This window comes from Onychomys torridus, chromosome 14 (assembly GCF_903995425.1).
Source record: "Onychomys torridus chromosome 14, mOncTor1.1, whole genome shotgun sequence".
Classification (NCBI taxonomy): Eukaryota; Metazoa; Chordata; class Mammalia; order Rodentia; family Cricetidae; genus Onychomys; species Onychomys torridus.
In genome coordinates this window covers 51,199,278-51,219,933 of record NC_050456.1, presented here as the reverse complement: position 1 = coordinate 51,219,933, position 20,656 = coordinate 51,199,278, and the positions used below count along the sequence as shown (strand labels likewise).

The 20,656-nt window shown below is 45.6% G+C and overlaps 1 protein-coding gene across 5 annotated transcripts in view; it reads right to left on the bottom strand.

Annotated features, from left to right (window-relative positions):
* The window catches only part of Rgs6 (regulator of G protein signaling 6), a 529,306-nt gene extending 509,592 nt beyond the window's left edge, over nucleotides 1-19,714 (bottom strand). Inside the window, exon 1 of one of the 5 annotated variants that reach the window (XM_036205684.1) lies at nucleotides 19,277-19,714. The gene's annotated coding sequence lies outside the window, so the exon portion shown is untranslated. Of the gene's footprint in view, nucleotides 1-18,530; nucleotides 18,815-18,921; nucleotides 19,081-19,276 lie in introns of those variants that run through there. The other 4 variants (XM_036205688.1, XM_036205689.1, XM_036205686.1 and 1 more) reach the window with 4 other exon arrangements.
* Between the last annotated feature and the right edge of the window lie 942 nt (nucleotides 19,715-20,656).

Sequence of the window (20,656 nt, the reverse complement as noted above, 5' to 3'; positions counted from 1 at the left end):
AAAGGGCAAGTGTGAGCCAGAAACTTTGACCTGCCAAAGGAGAGCATCAGAGAGGGAGCAAAGACAAGGGAACATCTTTAGCTATGTATGCCTGTGGCCCCAGCACTGGGGAGGCTAAGGCTGGGGACTGTGAGTTCAAAACCAGTCTGGGCAACAGAGAGAGATCCTGTCTCAAAGAGACAAAGACAAAACAAAACAACAGGAGGGATTTTATTTTCTTATCTTAAATCATCTACAAGTAACAGATTCTTTCTTTTGAAAACTATTCATCAGACAGAAAAGTTTAAAGACTGGCACATGAATGCCCAACCTTTGACCCCCGACTCGTTCAAAGGTCAGTAAACCAGAGCTAATGGGACCTCAGTCTGCAGCTTGATTTCCTATGTTCTACTAGCAAAGAGCAGTTTTATATTTTTGAAATGGCTGGGAAAAGATGAAAGGAGGTTATTTTATGGCACATGAGGAATTACATTAAATTAGAATTTACAACTATAAAATTACAAATAAATGCTCCCTTTCTTACTAATGATCGGTGACTGCTTTTGTACAGGGCCAGAATTGAATGACTGCAACAGTATCCAGTCCGCAGAACTCAGTCCTTTGCATCAAATAATGTCCCTTTTGGAAAACCATCACCAAACACTTTATTTTCCAGAAAATGGCACTAAGGTCTGCAGACGTTGGACTCTAGCCTCACCTGGCTAGCGACAGAGACAACATGGGACGTGGGATTCTAAGGCCTTCGCTGTTTCTCCTCCTACAGTGTGGGATGAGAGTGAGCACTTCTAATGTTGCTGTCTGAAGGGACCTCAGAAGGGACACCTCATTTTTCTCTCCTTCACATGAAACAGGGTGTGAGGGCTACAGAAGAAATGGGAGTGCCAGAGCTGCCTTGCCAATTTTTATTCAGAAGAAACAGATGACTAAGAGATAAAGAAGGTGGCATGTTCCCAGGGGACCCAAGGAAAAAGCATTCCTTTTTTTTTTTTCTTTTAAATATACTCTTTTGTCCTTGGGATGTCATTGTTTTCCTTATTTTTCTAAGAGCTGATACAAGCCAGGTGTGCTGGCACAGGCCTGTGATCTCAGCACTTTGGAGGTCAAGCAGGAGGATCAGAAGTTCAGGGTCATCCAGAGCTACTTAGAGAGTTTAAGGCCAGCCTGGTATATATGAAACCCCAAATCAAAGAAGCTGGGTGGGGTGTGAGGTAGCTAAGGAGGAAATGGCACTCATTACCAAGCCTGGTGATCTGAGTTCAAATCTCAGAATGCATAAGACAAGAACTGGCTCCCTCAAACTGACCTCCAAATATGTATCACACACACACACACACACACACACACACAGAGAGAGAGAGAGGGGGGGGGGGGGGGAGGGAGGGAGAGGGAGGGAGAGAGAGAACAAAATAAAATGCTTTTTAAGTCTGTCATATCAGAAGAAAAAAGTAAATCAGTCTGTTCATACCTTCAAACTAAGACTGTAAATGCAATACACAGGGTTGGAGAGTTGGCTCATCCATTAAGCACACTTGCTGTCCTTCCAGAGAACCCAAGTTCAGTTCCCAGCACCCATGTCGGGTGGCATCACCTGTAACTCCAGCTCTGCAGAATCCAACAGCTTCCTCTGACATCTGCAGGCACTGTCAAACCTAGATATACACACAACTAAAAACAAACAAAATACCGTAGCACAACACATAACCTGTCTCCATACACTCAGAGCGGCAATTGGCGTTGCCTCTTCTTTGGGGAGCAAAAACTCAACACCAGAAAGATCCATCCCTAAGCTCCCCAACCGGAAGCGATAGAAATGGCAGAAAATAACAAGTGGCTATGTCCCCAGGGGGCTGTGGGGTGGTTTCCCTCACTCCAGGCAGACAAATGACAAAAGTAGTACAATACCACTTCCTCCGCCAAAGATCTCGCAACAGACCAACCCTCGAAGAACACAAGAAAAGCTGGGCTCTCCCAAGGCAATGCAGACACGTGGGACCAAGATCCCAGAGGAGATGAACTGGTGCACGGAGAAGAGCCTGACCTGCCATGGAGCTACTGCCTTCAAATTCAGCATCTCCTCCTGAAAGTATTCTTAGATAAAACCAGGGGTTACAGAACTTTCTGAATCTGATAAAGGACACTTGAGGAACACTCGAAAGCACCATAGTATCTAATAATCAGACTTTAAACCTTTCCGTACTGACACCGGAAATAAGACACCAATTCTATTTGCCATTGTGTTGAAGGTCTTAGGAAACACAAGAGGTAACCTTAAAGGGATAAAAGTGATGAGAATGGAAAGGTAAAACTTTATCTTTGGGAAACAGCTACAATAATCTACACCCACATGTTTGAATTGAGAATTTCAGCCAGGCATGGTGGCTTACATCTTTAATCCCAGCACTCGGGTGGCAGAGGCAGGTGGATCTCTGAGTTTAAAGCCAGCCTGAGTTACAAAATGAGTTCCAGGACAGCCAGGGCTATATAGAGAAACCCTGCCTCAACCCCCCCCCCAAAAAAAGTGAATTTCTTTGGCTGTCTATGGCCTCCTAGAGGAACTGTATCCTCTGTGTAGTGTAATTCCAGTTAAGCTCCTACATAAATCTAAGAAGTTTATAAATTAGGTTTCCATGTGGATTTTTCAAACATTCTTAGTGTCAGCCACACCCCACTTCAATATCCTTCCCCACAGCCAAGTGTGAGATACCGCCCCTTGAGTCATTGGTCCCGAAACCCCAAGAATAAGACAGTTAGTGCACTTGTTCTCGGTTGCCCACCAGAACCCCCTGTTGCTGAAGACAGCACACACCGGTCACAGGATATGGAAAGATCAAACTGAGAGTGACCAGGAAGATTCCTTGCTCACTCAGAAGGTCAGAAGGTGCCATCCGATTGCTGATTGCTGCAGAGGGGGAAATCATCAACAGTCTTACCTAGCTGTGAATCTGAGCGACAATAACAACCAGTGTGGCAAGAGTCGCCCACAGGAGTAAGAGTGGCACAATGTTATGGAGATGACCAATGACTTTCTGCTCGGATTGAATGTCCCCTCCACAGGATGAAACACATGACTGTTTCATCTGTCCAATAAGTCTGACCAAGAACCTATGCCCCAGGAGAGAACCTACTACTATTATTTTTCTAAATGAATGAACAGTAACAAACTTTCTCTTAAATACTTACCTCTATACACATAGATTTGTGTAACTCTAGATGCCATCAGAGAAGTTTCTTCTTGCAGTGGATGGTGGTTAGCACATTAAATTCATAACTATTTAGATGCAGGGAATAAATATCTGTGAGCTCTTCAGCCCACATGAGACATCTATCACAGACAGACAGACACACACACACACACACACACACACACACACACACACAGAGACAGAGACAGAGACAGAGACAGAGAGATAGAGTCCAGGGACGATCATGGAAGGGGAATTGGAAAGATTGTAGGAGCCAGAGGTCCAGAGTGAAACAGTGTCTTCTGGAAATGATGGCGCCTCTGTGCTCATGAACTTACAGCAGCTATGGATGCCTGTCCAAGACTTTTACAAGATCAAACCAATCAACCTGGTAGCATGGAAGTGGGAGGGGCTTATGAACCCCAACCGCTAATGAGTGGATGGATTCTGGGGAATGAGAGTCCATTCTAAGGTAATGGGCCTCTTAAAAACTAAAGACATGAAGTTGGGAGTGGGGAAGGGATGGATCATGGAGGAGTTGGATGAAAAGAAAAAGTGAGTTTATGGAATGGGCAAGATGGCTCAGTGAGGACTGGAGTTTGTGTGGATCCCAGAACCCACACCACCAAATGCTGGGTGAACACGGCAGCATGCCTACAATCCCAGCACTTGAGAAGCCAAGGCAGGACTTCCCTAGAGCAAGCTGGCTAGCTAGTGTCTGAAGCAAGGAGCTCTGGGTTCAGAGATACCCTGCCTCCAAGTAAATAAAGCAGAGTGTTGTACCAGACTTTTTTCTTTCAGGCCAACAACCAGCTCCTAAATCATCACACAGAGACTTATTATTAGTTTTGAATGCTCAGCCTAATTTAGGCATATTTCTGGCTAGCTCTTTTAACTTAACATTAACCTGTTTCTCTTTGTCTACCTGTTGCCTCGGGCTTTTTACTTTTCTTTCCTTCTGTGTATCTTACTTTCACTGCTTCTCTATGTCTGTTTGTCTGGCGTCTGCCTGGCTTCTTGCCCCAAGAGTCTCCCTTGTCCTCTCCTCCTCTTCCTCCTTCTTGTCTCATTCCTCCTTTTTACTTTTTGAGCCTAGAGTTCACCCCTTTTATTTATTCTCCCTGCCTGCTAGCCCCGCCTATCCTTTCTCTTGCCTAGCTAGCTATTGGCCATTCAGCTCTTTATTATACCAACCAGGTGCCTTAAGCAGGCAAGGCGAAACAGATGCAACATATCTTTACATAATTAAACATGCATCCTTACATCATTAAATCAGTGCAGCATAAACAAATATAACACACCTTTACACAGTTAAATTAATATTCTGCAGCACAAACAAATGCAACACATCTTTGCCTCGTTACAATAATATTCTACAACAGAGTGTGGCTGAAGAAGACATCCAACACCAACTTCTGGCCTCCACACACATGCACACTAGTACATGTGCCCACACACATGTGCTCCTCTACACATGCATCACACACACACACACACACACACACACACACAAAGTGAACTTAGCAAAGTCACTATATAGTAGGTCAATAAGTAAAACACAATTTTATTTCTGTATATTAGCAACAGGTGATTAGAGAATACAATTTTAAAGGTATTACCTATAAAAAAAAATCAAGTAACTTCAAATACCAAAAAATGTGTCCGTCAAAGGCTATCCAACACCTTTGCAATACAGAGGACTACAACAGCACTAAGGGGAATGAAAAGGGAGAGGCCTTACTCCACACCAACAGACTGAAATGGCCAACATTGATGTTAATTTGCTCCCAATTTGGGCCAGAGATCTAGCCCAATCTCTAGCAATATCCCATCAAAAGGTGACTTGAAATGCATGAAGTAATATAAGTACCTACAAATAAGCAGCTTAAATAACAAAGCTGAGAAACATGAGCTATTGGACGTTGAGACTAATAACTGAGCTCAAGTAATTAAGCCAGTAAGGTGTCTCATGAGGCTTGACAAATAGAAAATGGAGTAGACTAGAAAGCACACGCAATCCACATGTCTGATCACCTACTTGATAGCAAAGGTGTCATCACAGAGTAGTGGAAGATATTTTCCAATAAAAGTGCTGGGTTAATTGGGTGTTCATATAGAAAAAAATCAATATGAAAGTTTTCCTCACACCATAAGCAAAAAAAAATCAAACCAGGTGTTTTTTGATGTCAACATAAAACCCAAACCCTCAGGCTTTCATACATTAAATAGGGTATCTTTTGAGACCTTAGATGTAAAAATGTCTTAGCCAGGCACCAAAAATAACCAGGAAAAAAATGAGAATAATAAATTGAATTATATTTAAAGTAAGACCACCTATTCATCAAAAGTAAGTGAAAGATGGGTCTCAGAGACAGGAAAAGATGTTTTAAATATGTAACACAGACAGAAGTACTAATATTAGGAATTTGTTTTTAAAAAGAAGACTACCAGGTCTGGGGTTGTAGTTGAGTGTGGTACACTTGCTTCAGATGCAGGCCCTGGGCTCAGTCTGCAGCACCACAGAAGGCAGAAGGTGGAAAAGAAAAGAAGAAACCTACAGCTCTCTACAAAAGAGAATCCTCTAAAACAAAAGAGAAATGGCAGAGGGAAACATCTTCCATCTCTTGAGCACTTCCTTTCTGACCTGCATCCAGCCAAAGTACTCTAGCAAAGAAGGATGGTGGGAAGGGGGTCCTTCTGCCATCCACAAGGTGGTGACCCAGATATGCACCAACAGCAGGCACATCCAGATAGAAGGAGTCAAGACAGATAGCACCCCTAAGCTACCCAAAGGGGGTGGGAAAATTACCCTGAAGGAGATGCAGGATCCAGATATGGTCCTTGATACCACACTCAATAAAGCTACCTGGAGAAAGAAATACAAAATGTACAAAACACATCCTATCCCTGTACGGTTATATAGAAACTGTAATGAGGATAGAGATTTACCACGAGAGCTTGATGCTTTGAGACCTACATCTCTGTTGCCTTTTTAAAATGCCCAGTCAATGAAGTTAAGAACTAACAACTGCTTGTAAAAGTTATTAAAAATGATGCTCCCCTCCCCAGCAAAGTATCTACAAGGGCTGAGACAGACTTTGGTGGTAGAGTATTTGCCGCCCTGTGAGTATTGCTTATATGTTTCTGGGTCACCATCTTGTTGAAGACTGAATGAATGACCCTTCTTCCTGCCATTCTTCCTTAAGAAGTCTTTCTGCTGGCTCAGGTCAGACAGGAAGAGAGCAAGGAATCAAAGAGCTGCCCCACCCCTCACACATACTTTGCTTCTCTTTTATACTGTCTGAGTCCAACCATCAATAAAACCAAAAGAAAAGGATAAAAAAAGATTTTTTTAAATGGATGCATATCATTGGTCAACAGAGAAACACAAATCAAAACCATGAGATTCCACCAAACACACATCTAATTTAAGAATATCTAAGAATCAGCTGGATGGTGGTGGCACACGCCTTTAGTCCCAGTACTCGGGTCTTGTCGAGGTTATAGAGAAATGGTTGTAACTAATGGTTGGGAGTATAAGTTGGCACAACCACTTAAGTTGTGGAGCACACTCTGGGGGTTAACCATTGAGTGTTCAGGGTTCACCACAAAGCACACACCCAAAAAATGTCTGTAGTAAACGCTATTCACAATGTACTTGAGCCAAAAATGGTCAAAATGTCAGGGTTGACCACAAAGAACACAGGCAAAAATGTCTGTAGTAGCACTACTCACAATGCACTTGAGCTGGAAATGGTCAAAATGTCTATTAACAGTAGACAAATGGATGCAAAGCATCTCAATGTAAATGAACAAACTATTGGCCATGCCTGACAACATGAAGGATTCTGTCCAATGCATCAGATGCATAAGGAGTCAGGAAAAAAATGGTTACAGACAGACCTGTACACTTTTACCTAAAGGATACCATCATGGTGCTAAGAATCAGCTTAGTGGCTATCACTGGGGAAATAGCTGCATATTTACTGGGAGGACACACAAAGTGTTTTTTGGAGGGAAAGGTAATATTCTACTTCTTGATCTGGGAGAAAGAACACTGATGAGTTTATTATTTAAAGACTCAGTGGGCAATGGTGTGTGTGTTTTTCTGCAAGTATATTATATGTCAATGGGTTCTATGTTCTAAAAAGAAGAGGGTGAATGTGTACAGGTCCAAGGAAAGGACATAGCTTCCTTGCATCCCAGGATGGCCTTTGAGCTGTTTATGTCCACAGAAAGCAAAAGTGTGATCATGACCAGATTGCACTTGTAGGGTGGCCAAGGAGCCAGGGGCTTTGTACACACTGTGTCCGGCTCCGTATCCAGCTCTGTGTCCAGAACTCACATCTGCATTTGTTCACCATCACTAGATGAGAGAATCAAAAGTAGACTTGAGACTGACCATGAATGCTTTGTCGTATCTTCCAAGAGTTGGGAAGTTTTTCAACATTTATGAAAAATCTCAGAACCCCTACAGTAGCTGAAAACCCCTCATGGATTCTTTTGTTTTGTTTTGCTTTGTTGTTATTGCTGTTTTTTTTTTTTTTTCTTCCGAGTTTGATTTTTCGAGACAGGGTTTCTCTGTGTAGCTTTGTGCCTTTCCTGAATCTTGCTCTGTAGACCAGGCTGGCCTTGAACTCACAAAGATCTGCCTGCTTCTGCCTCCCAAGTGCTGGGATTAAAGGCGTGCACCACCACTGCCCGGCTCTTTTGTTGTTTTTCAACACAGGGTTTCTCCATGTAGTCCTGGCTGTCCTGGAACTCATTCTATAGACATGGCTGGCCTCAAACTTGGAGATCTGCCTGCCTCTGCCTCCCAGGTGCTGAGATTAAAGGTGTCCATCACCACCACTTGGCACATTCTTAATAACTTTCTGCCCATTTAATGCTACCCGAAGCCCTCCAGCCTGTCTCTGGTTGCCTACTCTACTCTCCTATGAGACTTGCTTTCCCTTGAAGAGGATGAGGGTATGGCCTATTTTAACCCCAGCATGCCAACCTAGATGATAGAGACCAAAGTCCTTCCCTGGTGTTGAGATAAAGACATTTCCCTAGGAGGTGACTTCTTGGGACAATTAGAGAATAGGGATATTAGTGACCAACTTCAGGCAAGAGAGTGGCTAACATATCTTATGTCCCTAGACCCAACCATGCCTGATTCCTCAAGTATTTGTTTAGATGTATTTAATGTTTTTCTTGGAATGTTTGGTTTCTACCTGAGTTCAGCTGGAGTATTTGGGGTTGGGTTGAGGAGATAGTGTCTGCATCCAAAAGAGCCTTGAATCATCATCATCATTGCTGCCATTATTCACATATTGGTGGCACTCATGTCCCTCTGAAAACTAATGCCCAACCTGTAATTCTGACCTCATCAACCACAATTCATCTCCATATAGCTAACAAGAGAGCCAATCCCAACCACAGGAAACTCCCAGCCAAGAATTCCCAAGAAGCAATGTTCAACTTGAGCTGGCCTATCTTCGGATACATATTTGCTAGTCTACTAGTCATCTCTCTTAAGGAATATTAGAAAATTATAGCAACTGGGGCTTAGAAACAAATACCTTGAATTGGGGTAGGGGAGGGTGGCTATACCACAGATGGCAGGCAAAGGAAGTTGGTTTTGCAGAGAAGCTTTTGAAAGATAAAAGAAGCCAAGGGGGAGAAATGGAGACTTGGAATTGATAGCATATGCTTTAGTGCAGTACTAAATACTCTAGGCATTGGAGTGAGATATCTGGGGACTTCCTTGTCATCCTTATCAAGTAAGTTAAATAAAGCCCATGTAAACATTTAGCTATGGCTCCCTGGAGCCACAAGGAGATATCAGTGGTCAATCCCCTGTAAGTCTGGTGCTTTTGGATGGAGCCTGGGGGTTCTAGGCTGACTGCCATAAGGCAAAATCTCTTGCTAGTATGGTACTGAATGAGATGTAAGATCCCAGAAAGCAGCCCGACAGTAGTGAACAGGGCCCATGACATACCTCCACCTCCAACAGAAGCACAGGAAAGTGTCACTTGTCTTACATTTTCATAACAAATATTTATGAATTGATTTGCCTACAAGCTGGATTTTCCCAGCCCTGGGCTCTCTGAACTATGAAGTCCATTAATGTGAGATGTATTTAAGAACCTACATGGGGGAAGAAAGTGTTTTATTCTCATGCACACCTTGCTCTTTGTCATTCTGTCCTTTCATTCACATTGAAATGCCTGTGGCCCCATCCTAGACGCCTTAGTCTCAAGCGCCACTCAACCTCTTCAGTGCAAACTCCCAGGGAGGTGGACCCTCTCTCCTCCCCATCTTCATATGATTTCTTGACTGCCTTCTGCTCATCTTTTTTTCTCCAGTGAAATGTAAGAATTACTAAGCATCTAGAAAAGAGCCACTGGCTGTGTGACTCACTGAATGATAGGGGCAGGGAGGACAAGGAGCAGAAAGAGCAGCAGACCCTGCAGACCACTGTGGCATGGGATAGGGAACTCCCACCCCAGCTCAGTGAAGAGTGTCTGCTTGTCGCAGGCTGTTTCAGGAGCACTCTGGCAGGCTCCACCTCACTGCAATACTCTTCACAGCCCTGCACTGCCCTTGCAAAGAATACAGATCGGTTATGATATTGTCTATGTTGTCTACTGTTCCATACCCAGAAGCTGGTAGCCCCAAATTTCCTGCCACACTGACAATGCAAGTGTCTTCCCCCTGAAAGGAAAAATCTAAGATATATTGATGTGGCCGTTCCTCCTGAAAGCATCCTCTCTATTCTGACCAGCTGCCAAATCAGCCTTTGCATTAGGATATAAAGGCAGGAAAACAAGGGTGCTTCCTGCTTGATTTGGAATCTGACTGAAGGCATTAGCAGTTTAAGGGCAAGCTCACTCAATTGTGTGTGTGTGTGTGTGTGTGTGTGTGTGTGTGTGTGTGTTTATGTTTGTTACATTGCCATTCTTCCTAGAGGTCACAAACACTTAAAACACTACCAACTCAAACAAGTGTTGCTCTGGCTTGTAAGCAAACACACCAATTCTTGTAACTGGAATTAATGACTAAGAATGCAGCAGAAGGGCTTTCTGTGCATCACACACCCTTCAGTTCAAAGCAGACCTCGCCTGTCTCTAACCTTGCCAATCCTGAAGGTCAGCATCAGCTGCCACTCACCATCACACTGTGGGTGGTAGGTGTGCTTTGATGTCAGGAGGGGAGCCTGGTGTGATGGCAGCACACCACAAGGTGATCTCAGCACTCCGGAGACAGAGGCAGGAGAACCACAAGTTTGCTCTACCTCTATGTATCTCCAAGAAAAAGAAATAATGGGAAGGAAAGAAGAAACATTACTGAGTACCATGTCTCCATTTTAAAAGGGACGTGTTTTAAGGAAACTAGATTTAAATGCATTTCGTTCTGGGAGAGAAAGCCTTGTGGATGCTTATTACAAGGCAAGTATGTTTAAAGAAAATCACAATCAAAGTTACCTTTGTAGAAGGACACCCCACTGGCTCCCCATTTACCTGACCCAGTTAGTCCTATTACATGCTTCAGCTTGCAACCTGTTTCCTAATGCTTTTCCCTTTGTTCATTCGACATACCATTCTTAATTACTCAGAGCCAGAATCTGCAGCACATGCTGAAGTTTTACCAGGGGAGAAAGGAGACCCTGCCCTCCTGGAATGAATACCCTGGTGGAAGGAGAGCCACAGCATATAAATGTCTCTGTGATGGGGCTATGAGGGAAGTGGTGCTGGGGGGTAGCATGGGGACAGTAGAGAACCCCAGAGCACCATTCCACCCACAATGACCTAGGGCGGGTTTTATTATAAAGGTTTTATGTTAGTTCTGGTTTAGGTTTTTGTCTTGGGGATTGAACACTGGCTTTAGATGTGCTAGGCATACACTCTACTGTGGAGCCATAACTCAAACCCATTACATTAGCTTTTCTTCTAAAAATAAACAATAACAATGTCAGAACCAACTATTATCACTGTCTCTCATCTGAAAAAATCATATTGTTATTTCTCTCACTTGTGAAATTTCTTCCTAATTTCTCAAGTGCATCTCTTTTGAGAGCTGGCTGAAGACACTGTCTCTGAACTAATATAGTGCCTTATGCACTTCCTGTCTTCCTCCTAGTGAATGAGAATTCCCGGAAAGAAACTGTCTGCAAGTCTGATTGACAAATTAGAACTGCAAAGGTGTGGGGAGGTTGGAATGTTGCATGTTCAGAGCCCAGTTACCTTCTCTTGGGCTAGTTTTAGCCCCTACAATAGCTATTTCTTGCCCGTCTCTGTGTTGGACCTAACCGTTTTTATCTGCTAGTCACAGATTAAAACCCTTTTGGGGATCTATTAATAACTTAGCAGACCTCCAACTTCCACCAACCCAAAAGCCAAGACTGTCGTCAAACAGCCTCTGAGGCCTACAGGAAAGATTCCTCCATTTTGCTGTCTCCATCTCTCTGCTGTCTCCACCAATGCATTTTTTTAATGCCTTGATTGATAACTCAATGATGCTTCCTCTGGGAACCTGGAACCTGAGGTAAGCTAGCTCCAGGCCATGGCCACTTAAATTTGGCTCCAGAATAACCATCTCTTATTCCCTTTGAGATAAGAGCTGTTTGTTTGTTTTTTTATTCCCATCAATACCCTTTCCTTGCTGGCAACAAATCTGCCCTGTAAAATGCCACCAGTTCCTAAGAAGTCACTCAAGGTCCTTTTTATTAATTCCCTATTGATGTCTACCTCATCTACAAAATGATTGAGACCATCTGCAGGGGAAGGCCTCTGTTTATCCCCCAACTTGAGATACATCACAGACTTAGGACTTCAGAGTCCAACAAGATTAGAGTTTAAGCCAGGAGCAGTGGTGTGGGCCTGTAGTCCTAGCTACTCAGGAGGTTAAGAATTAATTGAGCCTACAAGTTCAAGATCAATCTGGAAACATAGCAAGACACAGTCTCACAGGAAATAAATAAGATCTGAGTTAGAACAGCAAAGATGAAATTATAACCACTCCACTTACATCCATATCCAGACTAGTCTACCCATGCTGCCCATAACTGCCCAGGCACCACATCAACACCAACCCATCATTCCTTTCTTTAACCCCATGTGAGGCAGTCTCACTGTAGACACATAGCTACTCCTGTTCACCTCCATTCCCACATTCAGCCTCAAGATGTGGAAGCATCTTAGCTGCTACAAAAGAGGTCAGGCCTGCTCTATCCTCTCCCTCTTAGATGTCTGACCATTCACCTTCTGCATGCCTTCTCCAATCCAAACAATGGAACTGTGAAGCTGGATTGGAGAGGGACTCAGTCCATCCAACACTAGACTGATACAGTTAAGTCCTTTCCTAAGCCTTCTCCAATCCCAACAATGGAACTGTGAAGCTGGATTTGAGAGGGACTCAGTCCATCAAATGCTAGACTGATACAGTTGAATCCTTGGCAAGAACAAAAAGGACTCATTATTCAGAAATAAATATCTATGACTCCAAAGATGCACAGACAAAACACTGGGCCTGCTAATGCAAGCCTGTTATCCCAGCTACTCAGGAGGCTGAGGAAGAAGATGCAGAGTGAGTCCAAGGACAGCCTTAGTAACTTAACAAAACCCCGTTTCAAAATAGAAAGTAGGAAGATGCTCAATGGCAGAGTGCTTGCCTAGTATAAACAAGGCCCTGGATTCAATCCCCAGTAAACACACACACACACACACACACACACACACACACACACACACACACCCCACACTAAAAAATATTCCTATAAAATACCTGTCGTAGTTATGATTTATATTGCTGTGATAAAACACCAAGACCAAAAGCAATTTGGGGAGGAAAGGGTTTATTTCCTCTTATACTTCATACTCCATCATCAAAAGAAGTCAGGGCAGAAACTCAAACAGGGCAGGACCCCGGAGACAGGAGCTGATGCAGAGGCCATGGAGGGGTCCTACTTAGAGGCTTGCTCTCCATAACTGGCTCAACCTTTTTCTTGTAAAACCTAGGACCACCTGCCCAGAGGTGGGTACAGACCACAGTGAGCTAGCCACATGCCCCACATTAATCATTAACAAAGAAAATGCCCTAAGACTTGCCTATAGGCAATCTGGTGGGGGCATTTTCTAAACAGGGATGCCTCTTCCCAGATTATTCTAGCTGTGTCAAATTGTTATAAAGCCAACCAGAAAAATATCCCTGTGTGACGGATCCATCTTCTCACACTTCTCACTCGGCTCTATACACAATCCTGTGCCATTGGACTCACTCACTCAGGAGGGGGGAGTTGTTGCGCTTCTTTTACAGACGGGGGAAAACACCTGCAGTTCAAAAATACGATTCAAAGGCTGTGAGATACCTCTCATACTGCTGTCAGAGCAAACAGCAGTGGTTCTCGGTCTGGGCTCTGAGCCAGCCTGGTCACAGGGAAGGCGACACCGGTGTCTTGGGAACTTCCAGAGAAGTCCACTACTACTTCACATTCCTGCAGGAGACCTCATCTCCAGAGGTTTTTCTCTAGCAAGAACACAGCCTCTCAGGGTGGCAATGACCAGAGAGTAAAAAAAAAAAAACTCTTCCATGGTTCAAATTAAAGGTGGCTTTCTCCTTTGGTGGCGTTACCAGACTACCCACAAAAGTCAAGATGTCTCCATAGCAACTAATTTCAATAAACACAGTTTAAAAAACAGCTCATTCGCCCAGTTGTGTATGTGTTTTTTAAACCTTTATTTATGTGTGTGGGTGTGCACACATGCAGGTGTGAGCACACACATGCGGGTGTGAGCACACACATGTACCCATGTGGAGGCCAGAAGTCCATGTCAGGTACTTTCCTCTAATCACTCTGAAGTTGATGTCAGGTGGCTTCCTCTATCTCTATCTTATTTTATTTTTTATTTTTAATTACAGTTTTATTTACCTTGTCTGTACGTGGGAGAAACACGTGTGCCACAATACATGTATGGAGAACAATTTTGAGGAGTCAATCCTCACCTTTCACCTTGTATGTCCTGGGAATTGAACTCAGGGAATCAAGGCAGGCAGGACACTCCTTCACCCACTGAGCCAGCTTGCCAGCCCTCCACTTTTGTTTTTGAGACAGTCTCTCACTGAACTTGGAACTCACCAAGTTATCTAGACTGGCTGGCCAGCAAGCTCCAGGGACACCCCCACCCCCACCCCCATCTCTGCCCTCCAGTGCTGGGGTCACAGGCACAGGCCACTGTTCCCGGCTTTATGTAAGTGCTAGGGATTGGAACTCAAGTCATCCTGCTATGTGACAAGCCTCCACGGTAATAAAATATGCTTAAGGTTTCCAATAGACAAATGAGTGCTCTCTGTACCCTACGTGTCTAACATCCAGATGGAAGGAAGGGGCTTTCTACTCAGTACATAACTATAGAAGGATGACCAAAAGTTCCAAGTGAGCCATGGCAACCACTGGACCCCCCCCCCCCCCCCCCCCCCCCCCCCCCCCCCCCCCACCCCACCCCCACCCCCCGATGACTGGGTCACCTGACTATCACATGCAACCCCTGGGGCTCAGTGTAAGGAGTATGAAGGAGCAGGGAGGCATGGGTCTGGCTTCTGATGATACTACTCACTAGCTTTGGGTACAAGTTCATTTGTTAATTCTCTCAGCCTTAGTTTACCCCCATCACAAAATGGACCCGTCTCATTGACGGCCGTGCGTCTCTGATAAGCATGGCTCTGACTTCTGAGGGGAAAGGACAGTGAGGAGGCATTGCATTGCTTTATGTGTTGCTTTCATGGCTTATGTCATTACTAGTGAACTTCTGGTTCCCGTTTTTTGGAAAACTTATCCTTCAGGATCCATGGGGAATGACTTCCAGGACCCTCACAGACTCAATCCTGGATGCTCAAGTGCCTTACATCTAATCTTCTTCATACACTCCTTTGCCCTTTGCATTCATTACGTCATCCTTGGGTTAACTACAGTAATTAATGCAATATAAATATTGTGCAGATAGTGGCTAAGCTGTCTAGGGAGTGGTCTAGCTTCATTTTTGGTGCTGTGATGGGATACAAAACAAAACAAAAACAAAACAGGAGAAGGGGTCTGTTTTAGCTCACAGTTTCAGGCTCATCACTGTGGGGAAGTCATGGAGCAGGATCTTGAGGCAGCTGGTCCCAGCACATGCCTAGTCCAGAGCAGAAATAACAAATGCATCATGCTTAATACTCAGCTGGTTTCTCCTACTCTGACAAAGTCTGGTGCCCAAACTCAGGGAACGGTACCACTCACTTCCAGGCTGGATCCTCCCAATCAGAGAAGGCAACTAAGACAGTCCTCCACAGACATGCTCACAGACTAGTAGTTTTCAACTTGTGGGTCATGACCCCTTTGGGGGGCGTTGAATGGCCTTTTCATAGGGATCACCTAAGATTATCAGAAATATCAGATATATACATTAGGATTCATAATGGTAGCAAAATTAGAGTTATAGAGTAGCAACAAAAATAATTTAATGGGGGGGCTGGGGGTCACCATAACATAAGGGACTGTGTTAAAGGGTTGCAGCATCAGGAAGGTTGAGAACCACTGTCATAGACCAACCTGGTCTAAACAATCTCTCACCGAGCCTCCCTTTCCGGGTAATTCCAGGTTGTGTCAAGTTGACAATTATAACTGACCACCACAGCAATAGTGAATGGGGCTGTGCCAGCAATAATGAATGAGACTGTGCCAGCAATAATGAATGGGGCTGTGCATGTTCAGCACCAATACCTTTTTCTTTTCTGAGCAATTTTGATCAGCAGTGGGTTGAATGGGCAGATGAGGAACCTACAAATATGGAGGGTCAACCATATGGCAGATGATGAACTGCCTCTTACTGGACTCTAGAACACAGCTGAGAGGCATTTGGTTCATGGTTTACAGTGTCTCCAGCCTGTATTCCTAGTTACTTAACTTAAACCATTAAGGTTACTGTTCAGTTTAATTGCTTATGTGTAAGCAGCCTTCCATTCCCTGCTGTTTGAAGAACTGGGTTACATGCCTAATAGTTACTCTTACTACAGACTCTGTGGTCCTAAATTCTGGGTGTTTATTCTCTGTCTTGACTAGTTTAGAAAGTTTTCCTCCCACGGAGAAAACCGGCATTGATTCAGCCAGCGTTCCCCAAACACATGATGGAAACAACATGGCAGGCAGGTCCTGGGAGCTTGGTTGCTGGGCATGATGGAAACAACATGGCAGGCAGGTCCTGGGAGCTTGGTTGCTAAGGGGGGTGGGAGACTTGGTCTCTGAAAGGGTTGGTCAGCAGAGTCAGAGATTTGGTAAGATTTGTTAAAAATGTAAATTCTCAGGCTAACTCCAGGTGGAAGGAATCAGAACCAGGGGGCGGGGGTGAGCCCCAGCTGTCTGTTTGAATAATCCCTCTTCAAACAAAGATCTCCTTCATCAAATGTGGAAGCTGCACACAGGTCCTAAGCTCCCTGAACTAAACTTGAAGGTGTCCCCTGCCCTTCCAGAAGAGCTGACCAACAGACTGCAGCCACATCTCAGGTCTCCCATCTGAATGGCCAACATCATTTCTACTGCTTGACTGCCTAAATCTGCAGGTCTTCCCAGCTGGGAGCATAAACAGGGGTTTCTCAAGGGTAGAAAAAACAGAAAACAAGGACCAGAAATGAAAATTAAAACCTGACCTATTGAAATTGCCGAGGATATTAGCAGTTATTTCCCAAGCCTTTAACAAAATATACATTCTGTTTATAAGATCTGAAAATCGGGGCGGGGGGGGGGAGCTCTATGGAGACCTAACAGGCTTAACATCTGAAGGAACTAGTTTGAAAAAATGTCAACAACTGTGTCACCCTCTGTGGGGGCATTGCAGAGAGTCTTTCTTTTCCCCAAATTGGTTCCAACAGATAAACGTCACTTCTCTAGTCAAGAGGGAGAGTAAAACTGTTGTGTTTTTTTTTTCGGCCATTTCCTAGCCATGTCAGTCTACATGAAGGTTTATTTTGCATTTCTATTTCTTTCTATACAGCAGGACAGTGTGTATAGTAATTATTTATATGGCACCATATGTTACAATGAAGATGGAATTCATTAACTATATTCTTCCAGCTTCCCTGAAAATAAAGGAGGAGATTAAATGCATCCCTAGGTACAAAGCAGTAAGAATTAAGACAAGCTGTGGAGCTAAAGGAAAAACTGATCCCAGTATTGAGCCCTCCAAGAGCATCTCTTTTGGAAGGAAAAAAAAAAAAAAATGTGGCAAACGGCTTCTTCCTCTTATCTCCATTTTTAACCCCTGGAATGTGCAGCAGTTCCTGGTAAAGTCTTAGAGTTCAGGAAATGAAAGCATATGGCAGAAAACCAGAGACATGGGGACCAGAAGGAGCCTACCTTTACCTACACTTCCATCCCTGTGGGGTAGTAAGATGTTGAAAATTACTGGCAAATTCCATTGTCCAATGCATCCTCCCCCGTCCCCACCCCGTGGGTAATGTTTGCTCATTTAAAAATATTTATGTTGGATATCTGATTTCATAAATCATAAATAAACAAATAAATCTCCTTTAAAAAGGCATTGTAGTCACGCAGGCACCCTTGTCCTGTCACACTTGATGTGACAGATTGATTGCTTCAAAGAAAAACGTACACTTTTTTTTTTTTAAACTGGAAGTCTCTCAGCTGAATAAACTCAGTGAATGTTAACTGAAATTTCACAAGGAGAATGGGAAGTAAAGTTAAGAGCCAATAGAAAGACTACGGAAACACCCAAAGCTATATCTCTTCCGCCAAAATACCTCCCAGCGGCTGACATTTCTAAACTCTGAGCTGCTTTTCCAGAAAGGAGGAGTTGGTGGAAGGAGGATCTCCCCATGCTGGAGCTTCCAGTACACAAGATCACCCGGAACCACACGACTCAGCTTTACACTGCTGTCAGGGAACTCAGTTGGTCCTCTTGGCTCTCCTGGTGCTCGCAGGCTTTGGCTTACAAAGGTGTCTGTGGAACTGCCCGGTTTCCCTTTAACCGGGTAGCCCTGTCCATTGCCAAGTTAGTAAGTTAAGAGCAAGGGTAAAGGATATTGAGTCACTGAAACTTTTCCAGCATCCCAGAGCCAACTCCACACAACCACCCCCCTACCTACTTGTAAAAACTGTCCTAGAAGAGCCTTGTTTATGCTGTGCTAGCCTTGAAAGTAACAGTCTTCGACGCATCACGCACAAACTTGCAACCCACTCTGATACACACCAGCCCAGTTATTTACTCCGCCATCCTCCCTGGAGAGAAAAGGATCTAAGGATGGGATTCCTTCCTCCTGGTTGTCTTTGAAGTTTTACTTTGGGGCTGCTAAAGGGTATTGATCAGAACTTACCTACAGGTCCAGTTCCTAAGCAGGCGCCGATGCTGAGGGAATAATTCCAAACCAACGAGATTCAAAACATCTTCAATTTATTTGCAGACTAGAAATGCCACCACTTGTCTCAACGAGAGAGAAAACGCTCACTTTGTCAAATTAAAAAAGAAAAACAAATGAAAACCCTCAGCTTTCCTCTGAACAAATTTAAATTTTCTGGGTCACTTTCCTCATCCCACTTTTTAAACAGCCTGACCGGCTCAGAACCTACTGTCTGCGAAGGCAATTCCCAAGCCGCAGACCTCACCACCCGCCCCTGCCTGCCTCACCTCACCACCAAGCCTCGCCTTTCCAACCCACAAACCAGGAGCTTATTCACAGGAAAAGTTGCTGGAGGTAGACTTCCCACCTGCGCTCTCGGAACCGGACGCCTGGGAAGAACAGAAAGCCGCTGGGTCCCGCATGCCCTCCAGGCCCAGGCGCGGAGCGCGTCCCACCCCAAAGCCCGGAAGGCGATTTCCAAGCAGACCTGCACCCATCCCACTCAAGTCCGCACGCCAGCTCGCCAAGTCGCTTACGTAAGCTCGCCTCGCACAGTCCCAAACTGCAGACACACACCCGCACCTGTCACGCATCCGAAATGGGCAAGCGCCCACCCCTCGGAGGGATGCAAGCCACACCGACCAGGGCGCGGGTGCGGTTTCCATTCCTTGTTCCCCCCACCCCGGTTCTTTTCTTGTCCGGTTTGGTCTAACTACAATTACCTTAGCAACCAAAGAATTGCCGGGACTCGCTCCGGCCGGCGTCTCAGTTTCTCCTAAAACCCGGCTGGCGCCCAGAGCATGATAAGGCTGGAGAACCCGGGAGCCGCCAGCTCTCGGGGGCGGAGAGGCGGCGGAATCGGTCCGGGCGCTGCTCTCCCGGGTGTCGCCTCCTCCTCCTCCTTCTCGGTGCCACTCTCTGCGGTGAGAACCGCAGGGGGCTCAGCGAGCAGACCGTGCAGCCCCAGGCCCTGGAGGAGGCGCGGCGTGGCACATGATGCCAGGGCGCGGGGCTCTTGGGGTGTCTCCCTCGGCCCTGGCCGGCCCGGGCGGGATCCGCCCCCTCGGCGCCCGTAGCAACAGGGACCCCGGGGCGCCCCCGGGCGGAGCTCTTGGCCACCCGGCGGGGCCGATCACCGAGGAGCTGCCCGGAGTCGCGCAGCCCAGGCGCTCAGCTCGGCCGCTGCCGCAGTGGCGCCCGCTGTCGGGGACCCAGAGCAGCTGCAGCCCCGCACCGCGCACCTGGGCGCCCGCACCTGGGCTGAGCCACGCGCTGCCAGCGGGACCCTGGCACCTGGGCGTGTCCCTAGGGCGCCACCGCCAGGCTCACCTGTCCCAGCGCCGCCCAAGGTGACGATCAGGCTCTGTGTGTGCAGCAAGGGGGAAATCTGTAGATTGCTGGCAACGGAACAGCTGCCCAGAAAACCGAGGGACTGCCTCCAGAGAGCCAAGGTTCCTCTTGTCCGCTGCTAGGTTAACCCGGTACTGAAACTTTAGTGGCATCGAGATGCTCGCGGTCTGGCCTGGGGTACCCTCCCCCCTCTCCCCGTAGCTTTTGAATCACTCCCTGACGTGGGGCTGGCGCCCTCTAAATTAAAACGAGCCACTGTGTTTGTCAGAGAGATTGTTGCTAACCCAGTCGTTTTATTTATTCCATGTTTACACCATACGGAGCACTAGGAGTGCTATCTTGAAACACTACAAAGGAGGATTGTGCAAATATCCTTGGGCAAGAAAAGAAAAGTCGACGTTCAAATGAGCAAAGGTAACTTGAATGGACCACTTCAACGTGGGAGTCCTGAAATGTGATGTTCGGTGACTGAGGCGGCTGGGTGGGATGCAGATCAGTGCTGGCCTACCATAGAGTTTGATCCCCAGCCCTGAGCCAGTCCCAAGTGAGGTGGCGTCGACTGCTGTCCAAGCACTCAGGAGGTGAAGGAAGAAGGATCAGAAGTTCAAGGCCATCTTTGGCAATATAGGGAGTGCGCAGTCACCCTGGGCTACATGAAAGCCTATCTCGAATTATTTTAAGAAGCTGTAGGTGGAGGTGGAACACGGTGGTTGGTGCTGAATAGTTACCAGCAGATGAGTATATGTATCAAT